General features: G+C 39.2%; 1 protein-coding gene across 2 annotated transcripts in view; it reads left to right on the plus strand.

The window, feature by feature from the left end:
- Positions 1-19,359, plus strand: part of mtus1b (microtubule associated tumor suppressor 1b) — a 212,087-nt gene that overhangs the window by 36,653 nt on the left and 156,075 nt on the right. The window contains exon 1 of one of the 2 annotated variants that reach the window (XM_069924545.1): positions 3,323-3,640. The exons of the other annotated variant lie outside the window; for it this stretch is intronic. The gene's annotated coding sequence lies outside the window, so the exon portion shown is untranslated. Of the gene's footprint in view, positions 1-3,322; positions 3,641-19,359 lie in introns of those variants that run through there. 2 annotated transcript variants of the gene reach the window in all.

The raw sequence follows: 19,359 nt of genomic DNA on the forward strand, positions 1-19,359 counted from the left end.
GAATATATGTCAGCACAACATTGAGGGCTGAAGCCTGTACCATTGCTGGATTGTTCTATGTTCTAATAGATGACTCGCTTACAAATAATGTGTTTTGTTACAGCATGTATGAGCTGCATAATGGAAAAAGTACAGGCTTGGTGTTTACAATTGCTCCAGATGTTTCACTAACTGGTTATCATAAAAATTAAAACTGGCAGGCATTTGTTTTGCCATTAAAACATTTGTTCCAAACATAAAAACAGGCATAGCTGGGGTCCATGGCTAGCCTTTTGATTTGGAGAAAGTGGGCTGAGTCAGAAGTTATTGAGGGTGAGGACAGGTTCTGCCAACCAGAGGATGGTGGAGGGGGACTGTATGGGTCTGTTGAGGAAGAAACAAAAGGCTTTAAGGCCTTTAGTACAGGGGATGGAGGTGTACAGTGTCTGAATGCCCCAGGATGAAAATGAGGGGAAGTTAAGTTCAGTGAAGGACTCAGGGCTGAAACATTGGTTATGCATCTTTACTTCATGGACGCTGTGAGATCTGCGGAGTTCCTCTAGCACGTGTTTTCACTAGAAACTCAAGTCGACTCAGTATATGTGCAAATTAACTTGCCCTTAATTCTTCTGCATCAAGAGAATTTGAAGCACAGTTAGAATTTGCTTTGTAAGGAATACAAGTGAGCATATAAAATGCCCAACCATATTGTCATGAATCTTTGCAGTTAAGTTGGCAGTTTATTTTTTCTCTCTTCCTCCAAAGAAAAGTATTTTGTTAAACCATTTAAAATCTGGCCCCAGTGAGCAGCTGAATTGAGTGCTTTGAGGATGAGAGGCTTGATTTGTGATAACATCTTTGGAAGCATATGTAATTTATTTAATTCAGACATACAGCATGGTAATGGGCCCATGAGTCCATGCTGTCCAATTAAACCCAATTGACCTACAACCCTGGTACATTTTGAGGAAACTGACGCAGACATGGGAGAACATATGAACTCTTTCAGACAATGCCAGATTCAAACATTTTTTGGTGTGTTAACATTACGCTAACAGCTACACCAACCATGCCTCCAATAAAAGGAGAGAAGGGAATGCAGTATGAGGGAGAGGCAAAGATTGAGGAAAAGTGCTCAGGTAGAGGTTCAGGTAGGAACTAGTGAGGTCTTTCAGATTGAGTGCAGCTCAGTTGAGTGGATGTGCCAGTCAGGGCATATGTGGGATATCAAGGAGAATTTCGGTGACTGTATCAATAGGAAGCTCATCCAGCTGCAGCTCCTCAATGGACACGTTAAGGAATTGGAGTTTGATGAACACAAGATTAACTGAGAGGTCGTGAAGATGATAAGTGAACACATCAGTATAGCTGCAGTCCAAGGTGCAGGCAGATGGGAGACATTGGAAGAGTGAAGGGTGAATGTGGCTGGGAGAAAGAACGATTAGCAGCCAGGTAATTGTCATCATGACTGGCTCCAAGGCTCAGTCGAGAGGGCTGAAGTCAGGGAGAGTGTTAGCTGTATGTGTCCATCGTCAGCATAAGCATTTCTGTGGCATCAAGTGAGACTACAGGATGGTGTTGCCTCCCTGGTGCCAGGGTCTGGGATGTCTGAGTGGGCATTCTGAGAGGGAAAGGAGAGCAGTCAGATTGTGGTCCATAATATTATGAATAACTTGGCTAGGAAGGGAGTTGTTGTCATGTAGAATGAGTTCAGCGAGTTGGGTACTGTAGCAAGTTTAAAAGCAGGGCTTCCAACTCCTAGTTAGGCATGAAAGGGGAAGATGGTGCAGTTTAGTGCATGGGTAAGGAAGAGATGCAGGAGAGGGAGATGGAGATATTTGGATTATTGGGGTCTTCCAGGGCAGTCAAGATGTACAAGAGGGTAGGTTATGCCTGAACTGATGGGGGACCAATATTCTTGCATGGAAGTTTACTACTAGAGGGTTTAAAATAGTGACCTGGGGGTGGGCGGGAACCTGTGCACCAAAGCAGCCAGTGGAAGAGTTGAGGGGATGGCAGATGCTAGGACAAGTAGGATTGAGAGGAAGGGCCAGCTGAATAGTCACAGCAAGACTAGCATGAAGTATTTTTCTTCAAGGCAAGGAACATTCTGGGTAAGGCAGGTCAATTTAAAGCCTAGATTGGTACTTGGAATTATTTTGTTGCCGATATGGTAGCATGGGTAATGTAGGGTGCAAGTACTAACAGTGTGGTTAGAGATCAGAAGCAAGAAATGTGCAATCATTCTGATAGAGCTAAACAATTAGCGGTGGAAGCAGATACAACATCAGCATTGAAGAGGCTTCAAAATTGATGGATGAAAATTAAAGGGATGGAGGGACACAGGCATCATCGTTTTAATTTGATTTTGACATGTTTGGTACAGACCTATGAGCAGAAGGGCCTGTTTCTGTGTTTACTAAGACCTATGAACCTAATGTGTCATTTTTGATACTTATTTTAAATTTGTAAATTTATTTTACAACAGTATGGAAGTTTTACTTTCCAGTGCTACCCTAAGCTTCTTCGTAACTTGAGGTGTCTTAACCAATGCTACCATAGCCGGCACCAGTTTCTACATTTCAAATCGACTCTTTGCATCTTGTATATATGAGAATCTGCCTAAAATGTTGCTATCTTTTGACTGCAAAACACCTGGGTCTGCTTGCGTCCACTTCTAGTTAAGCAATGTATTTTGATACTATTGTCAAATGACTGGTCTTACTGCTATCACCTTTCTAACCCCCTGCTTCAATTCTGCACACTTTCATCTTCGGACAGAAGATGGCTTCAGCTGCCATTGCTTCACTCAACCCCTAAGGTTGTACAAGCTTCTTGATCCAAAATGTTTAAATGGCTTTTCGTTGAGAGCAATGGGAATGGACAAAACTGCAGTCCCTGCCAGCGACATCCGCATCCCTTGACAGATTAAAAATGCCTTTAATGCCACGTGGCATTGGATCAAATCTTGTCAGTGGCAATGAATTTAATTACATTTATTCTATACAAAGTGGTGGGGGGGGGGGGAAGAAATGCCTTGTGTGGGAAATATTAACTCGATCTCTCTGAAATTCAGTAGAAGCTAGAACTTGAATATAACTTCGAATTTTGCACCCAGCTTTTTTGTATTTCTTCAGTCGACAGGTTTGAGTCTGAAGTTTTTTCACGTTTAAATGATAAACCTCGCTGGAAGGGAATTGAAAGATTAAAACTAGCTTTGAGGGGGGGTTTGTGCGTTGGAATGATTTTTTGCGGTCGTGCCTGCATTCTGCTGGAGCTTTTGGAAACTGCCCGGGTGTGTAACGTTTCAGGGTGATTGATCCTGACGGGACCAGAGCCTCCCACTTGAGTGACGAAGGCAGCCAGTTTCTGCTGGTGAGCTTTGCTTCGATTGCTCGCTTGGATATTGAAACCTTGATGATACCGACCTCTTTCAGAAGTGTCCATCGAGTTTTAGTGGCGTGGACTAATCATTCTGGCAAGAGCTGAGTGCAACCAATGCCCGAAAAGGGGTCGGTCCCGCGAGCACCAAAGTTGTTTGCTGCAAACTGCTGGCTGGCAGCTCCAGAAAGTCGCAGTCTCTGGCTCCACTTTCCGCACAGGACGTTTTCCTGATCCACCGCTCGCCTTTTGGCTCACGGACCGCGATGAGCATCTCAGGGTGAGTCGCTTTTCAGGCCGGATGATTCCTTTCGGTCGTCTTTTGTCCAAATGTCAGTGCATTCCAACAATTTGTTTTGGGACCGCTCAGAAACCTGACGGTCGCGAGTAACGTTGACCACTCGAGACATTCCTACCATTAACTGGAACGGCGTTTAAATACTTAGCGGCATTGATTCGAATCCTCGCAGAAGGGTTGTTTAAATGGCCTGAACAGCGAACCAATTTGTCGTCAAAGAAATCCATTCATTGCATAATTCGGAATGGATTTTGTGATCAACGGCGACAGGTATTGGCTCCCAAACAAGTAACCGGAAACGTGGGGGTTGTCTTGTAACACTGTTTGCAGGTCGCTTAGCTTTCCGTGGCACTCCTCTTGCCCACTAAGTAAATGCTTTGAATGGGATTGCAATCTTTTTTTTTGAGAGAGAGTATTGCCCACTAAGTAAATGATTTGAATGGGATTGCAATCTTTTTTTTGAGAGTATTGCCCACTAAGTAAATGCTTTGAATGGGATTGCAATTTTATTTTTGAGAGAGAGTATTGCCCACTAAGTAAATGATTTGAATGGGATTGCAATCTTTTTTTTGAGAGTATTGCCCACTAAGTAAATGCTTTGAATGGGATTGCAATTTTATTTTTTGAGAGAGAGTATTGCCCACTCAGTAAATGCTTTGAATGGGATTGCAATCTTTTTTTTTGAGAGAGAATTGCCTTTTGAGTGGAGTTTTTCCTTTCCATATATGGGCCATTTCAGCCATCTCTTTGCGGGCTGTTCGGGTCCTCCGCGTTGGAAGCTGTTTCCTTTCCATGTTCCCAGATCCCAACGCTTATTCCACTCGAGGAGCACTTTTGCAGCCCAATGAAATCGCCGACCTGCACGTATTTTGGGATCGGGGAGGAAAGGAGAGGCAACAATTGAATTTAGCTCCTCTGACCTGTTCATCTGTTGGTTTAACCAAATTCTGAATAGTGTCTGTTTTGAAGGCTGACATCCAGCATTCAAACAACCTGCACTTCGCGGCTGACTGAGGGTAGGTAATTAGGGGGTCGGCACTGGTGACGTTGCTCTGGAAGAGAATATTGAGTTTCCTGAGTGCATTTTGCAGATTGTGAACAAATGTTGATCTGTAAGGTATTGCTTGTAAAATTATACGGTGCAGAAATAAACTTTGATTCTCTGCCGATGGCAAGTAACTGTATAGTCTCATTTACCAGCACTTGGCAGATTGAGTGCTTGTCAGGATGGTCTCCACCTCTACTGGTGCATTCCAATTGCCTGTAGATGGTGGCAGGGGGGGGGGCGGGTGGAGGGGAGAGTCCTTGAATATCCTTCAAGCAGCTACCTTTTGGTAAGGGGCCTGAAACTTTAGTGTAAGGTTCCAGCTATAGATGTTCCAATCCAATTTACAAGTGAATTAATCTCCTTGGTTTTGACTTTTTTTTAAAAAAAGTTAGTGCTGATGACATGCACTAAAATTTGGGACCATCCTTTACAAGTATAGGCACAGATGGGGGAAAAAAAGCTGTTCAGTAGTTTGCAGAGAAGTATAGCCAGCTTGTATAAAACTGCAATTGACATTGGTTAAGGTCTGGACATGGGCAATACTGTAATTAATCCTTCAGAATGTTGGTAATTGTTTAAAATCAATCTGATGTGGAGATGCTGAAGATCAGAAGAGCAGTAGAGGGAGAGTACAGATGCTTTTGTATCTTCAGGAAGGTGCTTGAATTGTAGTTCTAATGTACTTGATGCTGATTGAAACAATTGCATAAAATTTAGTGATAAATGCAGAGACAAACTTGCATGAAGTACAAGAGCTGGTAATTGGGTGTTGTAGTGATTAGTTTGACTTGGTGAGCAGAATTGTGCTCTTTGGTTCAGAACCAATACACTTATGACTGTTTTGCTGAACACCACTCTATAGGACTACCCTTGCGCTTCTTCCTCAACCATTCCTTCAACAGCATATCTGTCCTTGGCCTCATCTATTGTCTGGGTGAGGCCAAAGGTAAACTTGAGGAAAATCACATTGTATTCCGTCTGGACATGCTCAAACCTTATGGCACATGAGTATTATTTTTTTTTTCTAATTTTAGGTAACCCCACCCATCTGAGTTTACTGTTTCCATCTCTCTTGCTATAACTTATTCACTCTCTAACATTTCTTCCTCTGCCCCAATGGTTTCTCCCTTGTCCTGTTTCCCCACCTTTCACACCTTCTGTCTTGTACTCTGAGCTCAAAGGAATAAAAGCCCTAACCTATTCAATCTCTCCCCACAGCTCAGGCAGGACTTGCAATAGTTTCTCCCTTGACATGTCTCCCTACCTTTCACACCTTCTATCTTGTACTCTGAGCTTGAAGGAATAAAACCCCTAACCTGTTCAATCTCCCCACAGCTCAGGCCTGCAGGTCCTGGGAACATCCTTGAAAATCTGTGAATCCTCTCCAGTTTGACAACCTCTTTCCTAAAGTACAGCCAACTGAATACAATACTCTTAATGTGGCATCACCAATAATTCCTTGGGTTTCTTTCCAGTTCATCTAGATCTTGTAATCTGTCACAGACATCTCATCTGAATAATAACCATTCATTGTCATCCTCTAACCTGTAACATTGAGACAATTCTGTATCCATTTGGCCAGCTCATTTGGATTCCTTCCATCTGATCTTCTCAACCATGTAGCATCTTGTCAAACCCTTGCTAAAGTCCATGTAGATAACTGGCTTCCCTTTTGCTCACCTCTTCAAAGAAAAACAAATGCATGAATTGATTTCCCACACAAACAACATGCTGACTATCCCTAGTTAGTCCTTGCCTTTCGAAATGCTTTAATTAAATTTAGACATGCAGCACAGTAACAGGCCATTTCAGCCCATGAGTCCATGCCACCCAATTTACACCCCATTAACCTACACCCCTGGTAGGTTTTTGAACTGTAGGAGGAAACCAGACCCTCTCCCCCCACCTACAAACTCCTTACAGACAGCACAGGACTTGAACCGTGGTTTGGTCCCAATTGCTGCCACTGTAAAGGCATTGTTTATCATTATGCATTTTAAAGCATACAGCCCCGTCTCTTCCATAATGACGACCCTATTAAAGGCATTACTGTTACTACGAGACTTCCAGAGCATCCATCTTTCCCGCTGTTAATCTGAATGAGAAATGTTTGTTTAGTACCTTGCCTCTGTTCATATATAGATGATCCTTCAGTGACCTTATTCTCTTCAGAATTACTCTTTTGCCTCTTAATGTACTTGGAGAATCTCATGATTCACCCTTGCCTTATCTATCAAAGTTATCACGCGTCCTCTTTTTGGGTTTGATTTTCTACTGTGGGTCCCCAAGCACTCTGCTCGAAGTTTGAACCTCCATCCCTGTGAAGTTTTGGTCCGTACTTCTCTCGTACTGACTACATAAAAAAACAAGGTTACATAAGATTAAAAGAAAACAAGGCTTTTACTTGTGCTGTGGCCCCTTGCATTTGGTTAAAATGGTTTTACCTGTCATTCTACTCAATTTACTCTAGCTTTTCATCTGCTATCCTTTTGCTTTGGATTCTACTCCCCTGCAGAACTAATTTTAAATTCTGATAAACATAAGCAAATCTCCCTACCAGATTATTGATGCTCCAACCCATTTCTCTTGTACAGATCACACCTGCCTCAGAAGAGATCCTAGTGATCAAGAGATCTGAACCCCCTCACCTGCATTATCTCTCGGACCACAGATGTATCTCCCTATCCTTCTATTCCTATTCTCGCTAGTAAGCCATAGATTATCACCCTTTAGATTCTGGTTTGTAACCTTCTGCCTAACTCTATTCATGCTGTAATTTTTTTTCCCCCTCCTCATGATATTAGTACCAAAGTGCACAATGATTTCTGGCTTCTCATCATTCCCCTTGAACACTCTGCAGCTATTCAGTAGCATTGTTGACCCTTGTACTGTGTTATGAGCCCAGAGGATTCCAGAAACCAGCAGCAACAGAAATTCACCAAGACAATGGTTACTCAAACAAAAATGTTTTTAATTTTCTTCATAAATAATATCAATATTTAACTTATTGCTATTAACCTAACTTAACCCCATACATGGATGTAATGAGTATGCGTTCAGGAAAGTTTTGTTTCACTGTTGAATCATTCACTTTTCACTTCTCGAAGTTCACTGGTATCAGGCAATTTTCCTGCTGAGCACAGAATTTAGCATTTATGATCTTCCCCAGGCTCTGGTGCTTTAACTTAAATTGTTACAGCTCAGGAAGGTCTTTATTGGTTTCAGAGAGAGATTTGTTGTTCGTTGGACACGTACAAACTGATCTTCAATCAACATTTCAGTGTCTCGCCGAAGAAACTTGCCCCCTCGTGGGTTTTTCCAAGAGATAACCTCTTGCAGGTTACCAAAAAGAGTTTTTCTTTTTCCCCTTTCAGGCGAAACACAGTAACCAGCCAAAGCCTCTTGTAATTGGCTACAAAGGTTTAGAATAGGCTGAACTTGGAACTCAAAACCTGTCTTCAAATGGGTTCTGGCAGCAGTCTTTAAAACTTAAGAATGGCAACCTTCAACCAGTAATTTAAACTTCTGGAACCATTTTTTTTTTGAAACATATTTATTAATCATGATAAACCATACAGCAAAAAAACAGAATATGTACATGATATTTGTTTTGTAAATAATACACCCCCCAACCCACCCATCCCTCCCAACCCCCTCGAAACGACCCCCAAAAATATGAAAAAGAAAGAAAGAGATCACATAACATAAAACTCTTATCAATCAATTGCCATGGTTCGGAACAACACTACTAATATTTTGAAAGGAGATTAATTATTCAACCCCACATAATCCAAATATGGGCTCCATTTTAACCAAAAAAAAAGATAATTATGCAAATTGTTATCTTTTCCAATGGAATACAAGATCTCATTTCCAAATGCCATCTCTGAATACTCAAATTAATCACATTTTTCCAAGTAATTGCCAAACATTTCCTAGCCACAGCTAAAGCCAATCTCAAAAAGGCAATTTGAAATTTATTTAATTTTAACTCCAAACTCGATCTCTTTATATAACCCAACAAAAATACTAAAGGATCAAGTGGAACCTTCCATTTAAAAATAACTTCTAAAAGTTCCTTAAATCTATTCCAAAAAGGTTTCACCATCTCACATAACCAAGTAGAATGTAAGGAGGAGCCGATTTCCTTATGACATGTAAAACCTAAATCTGAAGAAATAAACTTGTGTTCTTAATTTTTCTGAAGTTAAATATAATTGATTATCCTTGTATAAATTCATCCAATCATCCTGAGAATAGATACAGACAAATCTTTTTTCCCACTTTAATCTAGATTTCTGAACATCCATCTTAAGCATTTTTATTCTGAAATAAAGCATACATCTCAGATATGAATCCTTTCTTGCCACCTTCAGAAAGTAAAATTTCAAATTTAGGCTGTCTAGGTAGCTGTAAAGTATGCCCAAAATTATCCAACAATAAGACTTTGATAAGAAAAAAAGAGCATTCAAAGATATATTTCTCTTTCATTCTTTGAAATTAAATAAAATACCCTGCTTCATAAGAATCTTCTACCAATTTAATGCCCATTTTGATTCCACAACTTCAAAAATTGATGATTAAATGTAAAAGGAAAAAGCTTATTTTGAAATAAAGGGATTTTGCCTGAAATTTTACCTTGAGTACCTATAGCTCCATTTTTTTTACTACCATGAATTAATTAAATGTTTCAACACCTGTAAATTGTAATTACTCAATAATTGAGGATTCCATCTATAACCATTCTTAATAGCAACAGATTTTCAGCTCTTGAGCCTGGCCCCTGTGCAAATATGTTGTCCAATTAACATGTATTTGGGAAAACCTTTTCCAAAGCAGTTCCATTAGTGTTTTTGGAAATATGTTGGAAAAATCAGAAAAAAATAACATTAACATAATTACTCACCTTGTTGTTTACACTGGCCACCTCAAGTTCCTGTGTGTGCTAGTCCTGGTCCTTTTACGTGGAGCAATGTGCCTGAGTTATCAGCTGGATGACAAATTCATGAGTTTTGAAGTGTAATTTAGACTGCAGGCTTCCCCCAAAAAGTAGTAAGTGCCCTGCAGGATAAATTGCAGTGCAGGAATTGACTAAAAATTTGTTGATTGTGCCAGCAATCTTAAAAACTATAATTGTCTCTATAATTGTATAATTGTAGACTGGAAGGCTCCACCTGCACAGGTTTTTGCATTCCAAGTGAGATGTTTATTTGTGAAATGTAACTAAGGTGTCTGTTTGCGAAGTGTGACCTAAACTCCCACAATTCAACCTTACCGCTTAAGATGCATTTTATTCCATAATTGTATTAACTTGTTTTGTAACACCTGGGAGGCAACATCCCATCCTAGTGTCTCATTTGTGGCCATAGAATCTCATTCGACTGTGTACTTTTGATATTCTTTACCCTAGTAAACAGATGCTGTTGTAGAGTACATTCAAATTGAAAGATATTTTGGACAATAGGCTTCCAAGGTAATGGGTTGGAAGACATTAAGGAATAGGCCATTAGAAATGGCAGAATAGACTTCAAGGGCTGTTTGGCCTTTCTCCTGAAAAGGAAGCAGGAGCAATTATCATAAGCTGGGCTGTTGCAGTTGCAAATTATCCTCTGAAAACATTGCAAGATATATCTGTGGTGAATGTCTATTTGAATCCAGCATATCATCTTTTGGTTTAAAGTTATGATCACTCTGTCATAATATGCAGGTGAATTCTGGTGTAAAGTTGAGTCTTGAGGTGTGTGAATATACTGGTACATGGAAAAGAAAAATGCTAGTTGAACAACAAGTGAACTTGACTAATGCCATAACAACATTATGGTTGACTTTTTCTGCTATTTTATCCAAAATACTGTAATTGACATTTTAAACTCTGGGTGAAATGGTTACAGGTTTGAAGGAAGTAATATTGAAAGATATGACAGATTACAGGTGCAAGCAATTAATACAGAACAACGGGAAGATGTTTATATTGAGGGGCGTGATTGAGTTCTGAAAGAACAGTAACAATGAGTAGTCCTGATACAGGGTCATGTATTGAAACATTGACGTATCTTTTACCTCCACAGATACTGTTTGACCTGCTGAGTTCTATCAATGTTCAATTTTTGTTCCGGGTTCCAGTATCTGAAATCTCTCAACTTCTGTTGGTGAATAATTTCAAAAGCCACCTGTGTTTCATGTTTTTGTAACGTGTCATTGACCAAAAGTTAAGAGGTAGTATTTTGCATAGAATATCTATAGTCTTCCTCCTTAGTGTCCTAAGCACCATTTGGAGGCCTGACTACTCCCAATAATAGTGATCACTCACTCCATTTGTTTCTGGCTTCCACCTACACTGACTCTATAGATAATCCTTCCACAACTTCTTCCCTTTCTGCAACTGTGATGCGACTTTCCCTCCCTATCCCTTTTGAAATATCTGAACCCCATTATGTGCGCCAATGTGTCAGCCAAGTCTCTGTAATGGCCACAACATCATATTGCCACTTACTCTTAAGTTGATCTTCCTTATTCTGAATACTAGCATTGAATTAAACAGATTATAGTCCTTTCAACTGACTACTGCAATCATATTACACATTGCGTTGAACTTGCCATCCCCCGCCAAACTAGTTTAAACCCTCTCCAACAGCTCTAGCAAACCTCTCCACTAGGACAACGGTTCCTTCAATTTCTGGTGTAACCCACGCTGTTTGTACAAGAAGAAATCCCAATGATCCAGAAACCTGAGTCCCAGTTTTACAGCTACACAATTCTGCCATATTCTTGCCCTCACTGGAGCAGTGCTGAGATTGCTACCCTTGAGGTCCTGTCTTTTAGCTTCCCACGTTGCTCTCTTCAGGACCTTGTCCTTTTTCCAACCAATGTTGTTAATCCCAATATGTATCATGACTTGTGGCTGCTCGCCCTCCCTTTTCAGGAAGCCCTGGGTCGGATCCAAGATGTTCCTGACCCTTTTACTCTCCTGCTCCTTTTTAAAATATTATTCAATTCTCGTGCACATGAACTTTCTCACAAAACACAACAACCATTTTGCTCCAACTCCTTCACAGTATAAATCTTTGCAAAAGGGCCTACAATTGGGTTTAAAAAGAAAATCTTCATTGGGGAAGTCATTTATATTTTTATAATAGCACCTTTACATTTGGGCCCCTATATAATCCAAATATAGTTGCAATATTTTTATAAATGTCATATTTGTTCTACAACTGTTCATCTGTCTTCCATTCTTTTCTCTGTAGAGGGGAGTCAGATTTCCATGTAATCGCAGTACATTTCTTAGCCACAGCTAAAGTTATTTTAACAAATGAAATTTGGAATTTAGTTAGTTTATTACTTATTTCAATAAAGTTGCCCAAAAGATAAAGCTCCGGGTTACCCATGAAAGCCACCCCTGTTATCCATGTTAATATTTCAGTGATATCCTGCCAGAAAAGTCTCACCTTCACACATGACCACGTAGCCTGTACAAACATTCCTATTTCTGTTTCACATATAAAACACATCTCCAATATTTCTGATTTTGATTTATTTAATTTCTGTGGTGTGAGGGTATAATTGATGTAGAAAATTGTATGGTACCAATCCGTATCATGCATTTATAATTAATGTCCTGCTATCCAAACATCAATCAGACCAGCATCTTTCCATTATTGCATCTCCCAAATCTGAATCCCATCGCGCTCTTGCGCTCTCGATCTCTGTAAACCTGGTTTTGCACTTTCATTTTAGATATAAATTTAGGTGTGTTGTTCTATTTCAGATGGGGCCAAGTTTGATCCCCAACTTTCTCTTAAGAACGATCTTAACTGGAGAAACCAGGAGAATATCCTATTAACTACTCCATACTTATTTCTTAATTGCTCAAAAGACATGAGATCCTTTTGTCTAACAATCATTAACAAATCTTCTTCCTTTGTCATATCATGAATTCAGTATTTTGTACCCAGATTCATAGGCAGTAGTACATTTTTACATGGTGTCCTCAGTGATATACCTGCTTTTTCTGATACAGTCAATTATGTCTTGCCATATTCTGATCATGTGAATTAATAAACAATTATCTGTTTTTTTTTGTTATTAACTTAATATTCCACTTGTAAACAAAGTCCTTCATTGTCTCCTCTTTTAATGAATTCAATCCAAAGAAAGATGACACCAATCTTGCTTGTGCTGATAGATGATACTACTTAAAATCCAGAAGTCTAAGGCCTCCCAGTTTATAGTCCCATGTTAACTTTTCCAGTGCAATTCTTAGTACTTTGTTATTCTATAGGAATTGTTTAATACAATTATGTAATATTTTAAAGATTTTTTTTAATTGGTACAATAGGAATCAATTGAAGGAGATAGTGTAGTCTTGGCATCACCTATATTTTTAATAACATTTGGTCTTCCTATTAATGTAATTGGCAGATCTTTCCATTTCTGTAAATTCTTTCCTATTTTTCTAACTAAGCTTGTATCAATTCTGTAAAATTATTATGACATTATTCCTAAGTATTTAATTCCATCTTTCTTCCATTTAAATCAACTACCTTTTTGGTATATTTTATAAATATAAATTCTGCAATGGCATTATCTCATTTTTGTCCATATTTATTTTATATCCTAATATTCTTCCATATTTTTCTAATATTGTTTGTAATCTTCATCAGTGATTCAGCACATCAGCAAATAAACTAATTTTATGTTCTCCTATCCAACATTAAACCCCTTAATATCTGGATCGCTTCTAATAATCTCCACCAGAGGTTCAATAGCTAGGATGAATCATGCTGGAGGTAGGGGACACCTGTGTCTACTCGATCTACTCAAGGGAAAAGTAGATAACATTTGGTTATTAGTTATAATTTTAGCTTGTGGCTTATGATGGTTTTTATCTAATTTATAAATTTTCTACCTACACCAAATTTTTCCAACGTTTTGTAGAAGAAAGACCATTTTAGTTGGTCAAATGCCTTTTCTGCATCTAAAGTACTAATTATGTTTGGATTCAACCTTGATTTTACCATATGTATTGAATAATCTACCTAGACTATTTGAGGAACGTCTTCCTTTAACAAATTCCACTCGATCTGGATGCATTAACTAGTCTGTTGGCTAGTGCCTTTTGCTAGAATTTTATAGTCTGCATTCAGAAGTGATGTTGATCTGTATGATGAAGTTTTTAGTGGATTTCTACCTTTCTTTGGTAGCACTGTAATTTTAGCAGTTAAAAAAAGGTTTCTGGAAGGGTTTGGGTCTTCACTGCCTCGTCTAACACATCCCTCAACGGAGGCATCAAAAAATATCTTTAAATTGCCTATAGAACTCAGCTGGGAACCCACCTTCCCCTGGAGATTATAAGCTTGTAAAGTACCCAGAGCTTTCTCTATTTCTTCCCTTTTTAAAAGGTGCATCAAAGTCATCTTTTTTGTTCTCCTAGTTTAGGAAGTTCAACATTTGTACCAAAATTCTTCCATCTTGATTTCATTTCTTACTAATTCTTATTTCTATAGTTTCATATGGTATTGTCTAAACCAGTGGTCCTCACCTTTTTCTTTCCACTCACGTACCACTTTAAGTATTGCCTACGCCATAGGCGCTCTATGATTAATAAGGGATTGCTTAAGGTGGTATGTGGGTGAAAAGAAAAGGTTTGAAACTCACTGTTTTAATTGTACCTAATTGACTTGTTCACTGTTTCATAACTCCAAAGGAAATGGGCCAATGACAATTTTTCTCAAGCAAAATATTTCAGTATCAATTGGGTCTAGAGCAGTGATTCTCAACTTTCCCTTCCCACTCACATGCCTCTTTAAGCAATCCCTTACTAATCACAAAGCACTGATGGCATAGGGATTACTTAAAATGATATGTGAGTGGAAAAAGATTGAGAACCACAGGTCTAAATGTATTATTTCTTTTTGATCATGTAATAGTATCAGCTTCTGTTTCTATTACATTTATCATTCTGGATGACTCCTGATTTAACCTGCAAAGATAACACTGTGTGCCCTTTCTCTTAGTTCATATTTTTGTTTAGTCTTTAAATATTGTTTTTCCATAACTATGTTTGTACTGCATTGTAATTTTTTGTTCTCTAATATTGTACATTTTTCTTGAGTTTCTGTTATTCTTTATCCAATTTCATATCCTTCTCTAGCCCTTCTAGATCTCTTGCATATTCTCTCAAGATTTTTAGTATAAGAAATAATTTGTCCCCTCAAATAAGCTTTAAGCATATCCCATATTAGAAAATCGTCAGTGGAAGAAAGATTGTTTTCACAAAATGTTTGTCTCTTAATAAATTCACAGAAATCCTTCCTCTTTAATAATGTAGCATAAAGACGCCATCCATACATTCTCGCATTTCCCTTATCGTAATAATTAACGTTAACGGCGAGTGGACTCAAAGGTCTTGCTGAATACTCAGTTTTCACCACTCTACTTTAACTGGGCAGACATTAAAAATTGGTCAATCCTTGTATGAGAATCATGTACCCTTGAGTAGAATGAGTAGCATCTTACTAAGGGGTTGAGCTGCCTCTATATATCAATTAAATTTAAATCTTTCATAAATGATAATGTCATTTTTGCAGCTTTCTCCCTTGTTATTGTTCCTGCTGATTTGTCCGATATTGGATCTCAACAAAAATTAAAATCTCCTCCAATCAATATTTTGTCTTCGTTCATAAAGACTTGATCATAATTTGGGGCATAAATATTCAAAAAATTCCATAATTCTGCATAAATTTTGCAGTGTACCATTACATATCTTCCAGCTTGATTAATGTCTCTTCTATTATTATTAGTAGTAATATATTTTTATTAATTAACATCACTACACCTCTTGCTTTTGATCCAAATGAAGACTATATTACTTACCCCAACCATTCTCTTTTAAATTTTGCGTGTTCCAATTTGGTAAGATGTCTTTCTTTGCTTAAAAAAAAGACTACATCTTTTTTTTGTAAGGTGTGTAAGACCCATTTTCTCTTCACCATGCCGTTAATTTCATTAACATTAAAACTCATACATTCTAATTTTCTATCCATGTTCTTCTTTAAAACAGTTTTTAACAATAAAATCTCTTTGACTTTTTAAATAATAGTGAAACAGTGTCCAACAGTGTCCAACAGTGACGTATACATAGAGCCCCAAAAGCCTGCAACAAAAAAAACCTGCGGAATCTCTCAAGGAAGAAAAGCCCCTCCCTTTAGCACCATCTTTTTTGCTACTCCTTTTCAGGTGCCATTCTCTCCCTTAGACTGGAGTCTCCACTCTGCTACCACCTTTCCCAGATATTTTCTTTTACTGAGCTCTCCTTAAGCATTTCTATACACTCTACTTTTAAACAATAAATAGAAGATGGTTTAACAAAAATTTAAAAAAAATAAACTTACTATTTTTACTTAGTTCCATTATAAATATTTTCAAAATCTTCTCCCTCAGCAACCTGAATCTTTAAAAAAAAACTTAGCAGAAAGTCTTCCACCTCGTAATTGGTGTTGATGAAAAATCGCTAATTCTCTTCTGCTACTTTGACCCTCAAAGTCATGAGATATATCATTTTCAGTTTTGTTTTGAGCATTTAGTTGTCTTTCCACATCTTTAAATTTTTTTTTGTTTAATCAAGGTCAACCTAAAGTCTTGGAAAAAAAAAAGGTACCTTTCATGATCAGCTTCAGGTTGGTGGTTATTCCGCTTAGAGTAATATGCTGCTCCCGGGATTATCTCCTGTTCTCGATAGTTTAAAAATCTCACCAGAGCTGGTCGCCTCCTCTTCTGGGTCCAATTGTTGGGTGAGCTCTCTCGATAGGCAGTTTTTCTCCAAATTTGTCTTCTCCCAACACTTGCGGGATCCATTTTTGAAAGAAGTTCACCAGCTCTCTTCCCTTTATTCCTTCCTTTAGTCAATTTTGTCTAGCAGTCCAACTCTTCGTCTTTTTTCCCTAAAGCTTCCAGTTTTTTTGTGTTTTTGTCAATTCAATCTCTCCTTGACCCATTCTCTGTCAAGTTTTCAACAAACTCTTTTATTTCTCTGTCATATCTCTCCACTGTTTCAACACTTATGAATTGGTTACTCAAATTCTCCATTTATTTTTCTGGGATAGTGCTCAATTCTTCACTTGACTCCCTCATTTATCACTCCCATTTGGACTTTCACCTGATGTTCCTGGTTCAATAGAAGCTTTGTCAGTTTTTGTTCTCTGTTGTCTTGGCTTCTTCATGCTAGTTTTCTCCATTTTCAATGAAGAAAATCTTAATTATAAAGTTTGACCATCTATTTAGTACTTTTTACAGAGAGCTCAACCAAAACACATCTGTCTCAGTCCTTCGTATGGCTATGCCCCTCTTACTTTACCTCTCCTGATAGTCACCAAGGCGTGTCCTGTAGCTTTGTTGTGACTGCCTCTCTGTAGGTCTTTCCTATGAACTCTTTATTCTCCTATACAAACTGAAGGTAGAGCTGCACCTCATGCTGATGTTGCTATCAGGGAGTCTCCCAGAAATCTCATATCACACAAGATGAACACTGTAACCTCGTTGCCATTCTGATTATTCTATTAGGTATTAATACAAGATCAAATAATAAGAAAATCTCATCAGTCTTACCTTGGTCTCTGCCTCTTCTTGCCAAAGCCTGATCTCACCACTTTGTCCTTGTCCCTTGATGGCTGTTCCATTTGTACTTATTAAACTGTTCCACTCTTGCTCAAACTCTTGCTTGATGGAAAAGAAATTTACTAGCACAGTACTCACCACCTTGATTATCATGCTAAAAATGACAAGCGATTGAACTATAGAAGATTACAGCACAGAAACTGGCTCCTTTGGCCCTTATTGTCTATGCCAAATTGGTCCATATCCCTCCATACCTATCCCATCCACGCACCTGTCCAAATTCTTAAATGTTAAAATTGAGCCTGCATTTACACTTCAGCTGGAAGCTTGTTCCATTCACTGTGTGAAGAAGTTCCCCCTTGTGTTTCCCGCTAATTTTTCCCCTTTCACTTTTAACTTGTGTCCTGGTTTGGTGTCCTACCTTCACTGTCTATCCCCCCCCCATAATTTTAAATATCTCTATCAAATCTTCCCTCATTCTTCTACACTCAAGGAATAAATTGATTATTGAAACCAACAAGTGTAATGGAATTAAGTAATTTTTGCAGATTACCATAAATGGCTCTGTGTATTCTGATCAGTGACACAAATGGTTAACAAAAAAATCTGAAATAATCCACGTTGCATCCCAATTAACTATTGAAGCCTGTTCAACTTTTCCCTGTAACTCACTTCCTGGAGTTTGAGCAACATCCTAGTAAATCTTCTCTACACTTTTTCTCTTGCTTATCTTTCCTGTAGTTAGGCGACCAGAACTGCACACAGTACTCCAGATATGGCCTCACCAAGTTTACCATAACATCAAACTCCTATATCCTCAATACTTTGATTTATGAAGGCCAATATGACAAAAGCTCTCTGCAATGAAATGGAATTCACTATGTATTGTTCAGATGGCTGGCTGCTCCCTTGGTTCTACCCTCACCTACCCCAATATAAACCCTGGTTTTCCCACCTTACCTTGGACTATTGTGTTTACTGACCATTGATTGTGAGCTATTAAAGTATCTTTGTACTCTTCACTTGTCTCTGAGTTCATTCAGTCACGTTACAATTTTAATAGCTTAACTTGGAAGCAGGATGGAAGCCCTGAACCAAGTTGACCCTCTGTCCCTGAGGTCCCAGTGGAATTTGCCTACTGTCTGGAGTGTTTCCAGTCCTACCTGACAGCAACACAAGATGTTTTCAACTCAGATGGTCTCTGGAGATCGACACTTCTCTCTCAAGTCAGCCCCAAAGGGTACACTATCATCAGAGACTGCTACCTACAAGTTGGCCATAAAGGCTTGAAGGCCCACTACATGAAGCCCCAGAATGATGTCGAAGCACCGACTCTCTGTGTTGGCAGCTTCCAGGTGAGTCACTGGATGGCTGTTTTTGGATTATGGGCCCTGACCAGAAAATGCCACTATGAAGTGGCCACAGCCTGGGTGAGAGGAGGAACAAACCCAGGATACCCTTGTGGCAGGAGGGAGGTTGAGGTAGATGAGGCAGAGACTGCTAGAGTTGGGGAAGAAAGACTTGGCCAGCACCCTGGAGCTGGCGAAGTGCTTGAGCAGGCCCAACTGAGAGCTGATAACCTCATGGGCTAAAGTGGCGCCTTTTCCGAGGGTCAGGTCATTGACTATTGCAGCTATGTGTGACCGGGGATGCTTCTACTTTGAACAGACATGCCGGATGCCCCACAAAGGAATCTGTGCAGTAAGTGAGGGAACTGGATGAAGGTCTTCTGGGGTAAAAGAACTCAGAGGGCAACCATGTGTGAAACCCCTGAATCATCATTCGACCTGTGCCCTAGTGCCAGCCTCCGCCTCTCCGTGCTGTTCACTGCCAGCATCTTGCTGCGATTTGTGGTGGGGCCCGCCCCTGGAAGTGAAGCGTCGCGGGAAGCTACGGCAGCCATCTTGCCATGCCTTGATCGGCGCCACTTAGTCTTTCATCAGATCAAGATGAAGGGCAGCCATCTTTCCACGCATCGTGGTCAACACCATCTAGTCTGCCCATGGGCCAAGAGGAGAGAGTAGACATCAGCATGGGGAGC

This window comes from Narcine bancroftii, chromosome 3 (assembly GCF_036971445.1).
Source record: "Narcine bancroftii isolate sNarBan1 chromosome 3, sNarBan1.hap1, whole genome shotgun sequence".
Classification (NCBI taxonomy): Eukaryota; Metazoa; Chordata; class Chondrichthyes; order Torpediniformes; family Narcinidae; genus Narcine; species Narcine bancroftii.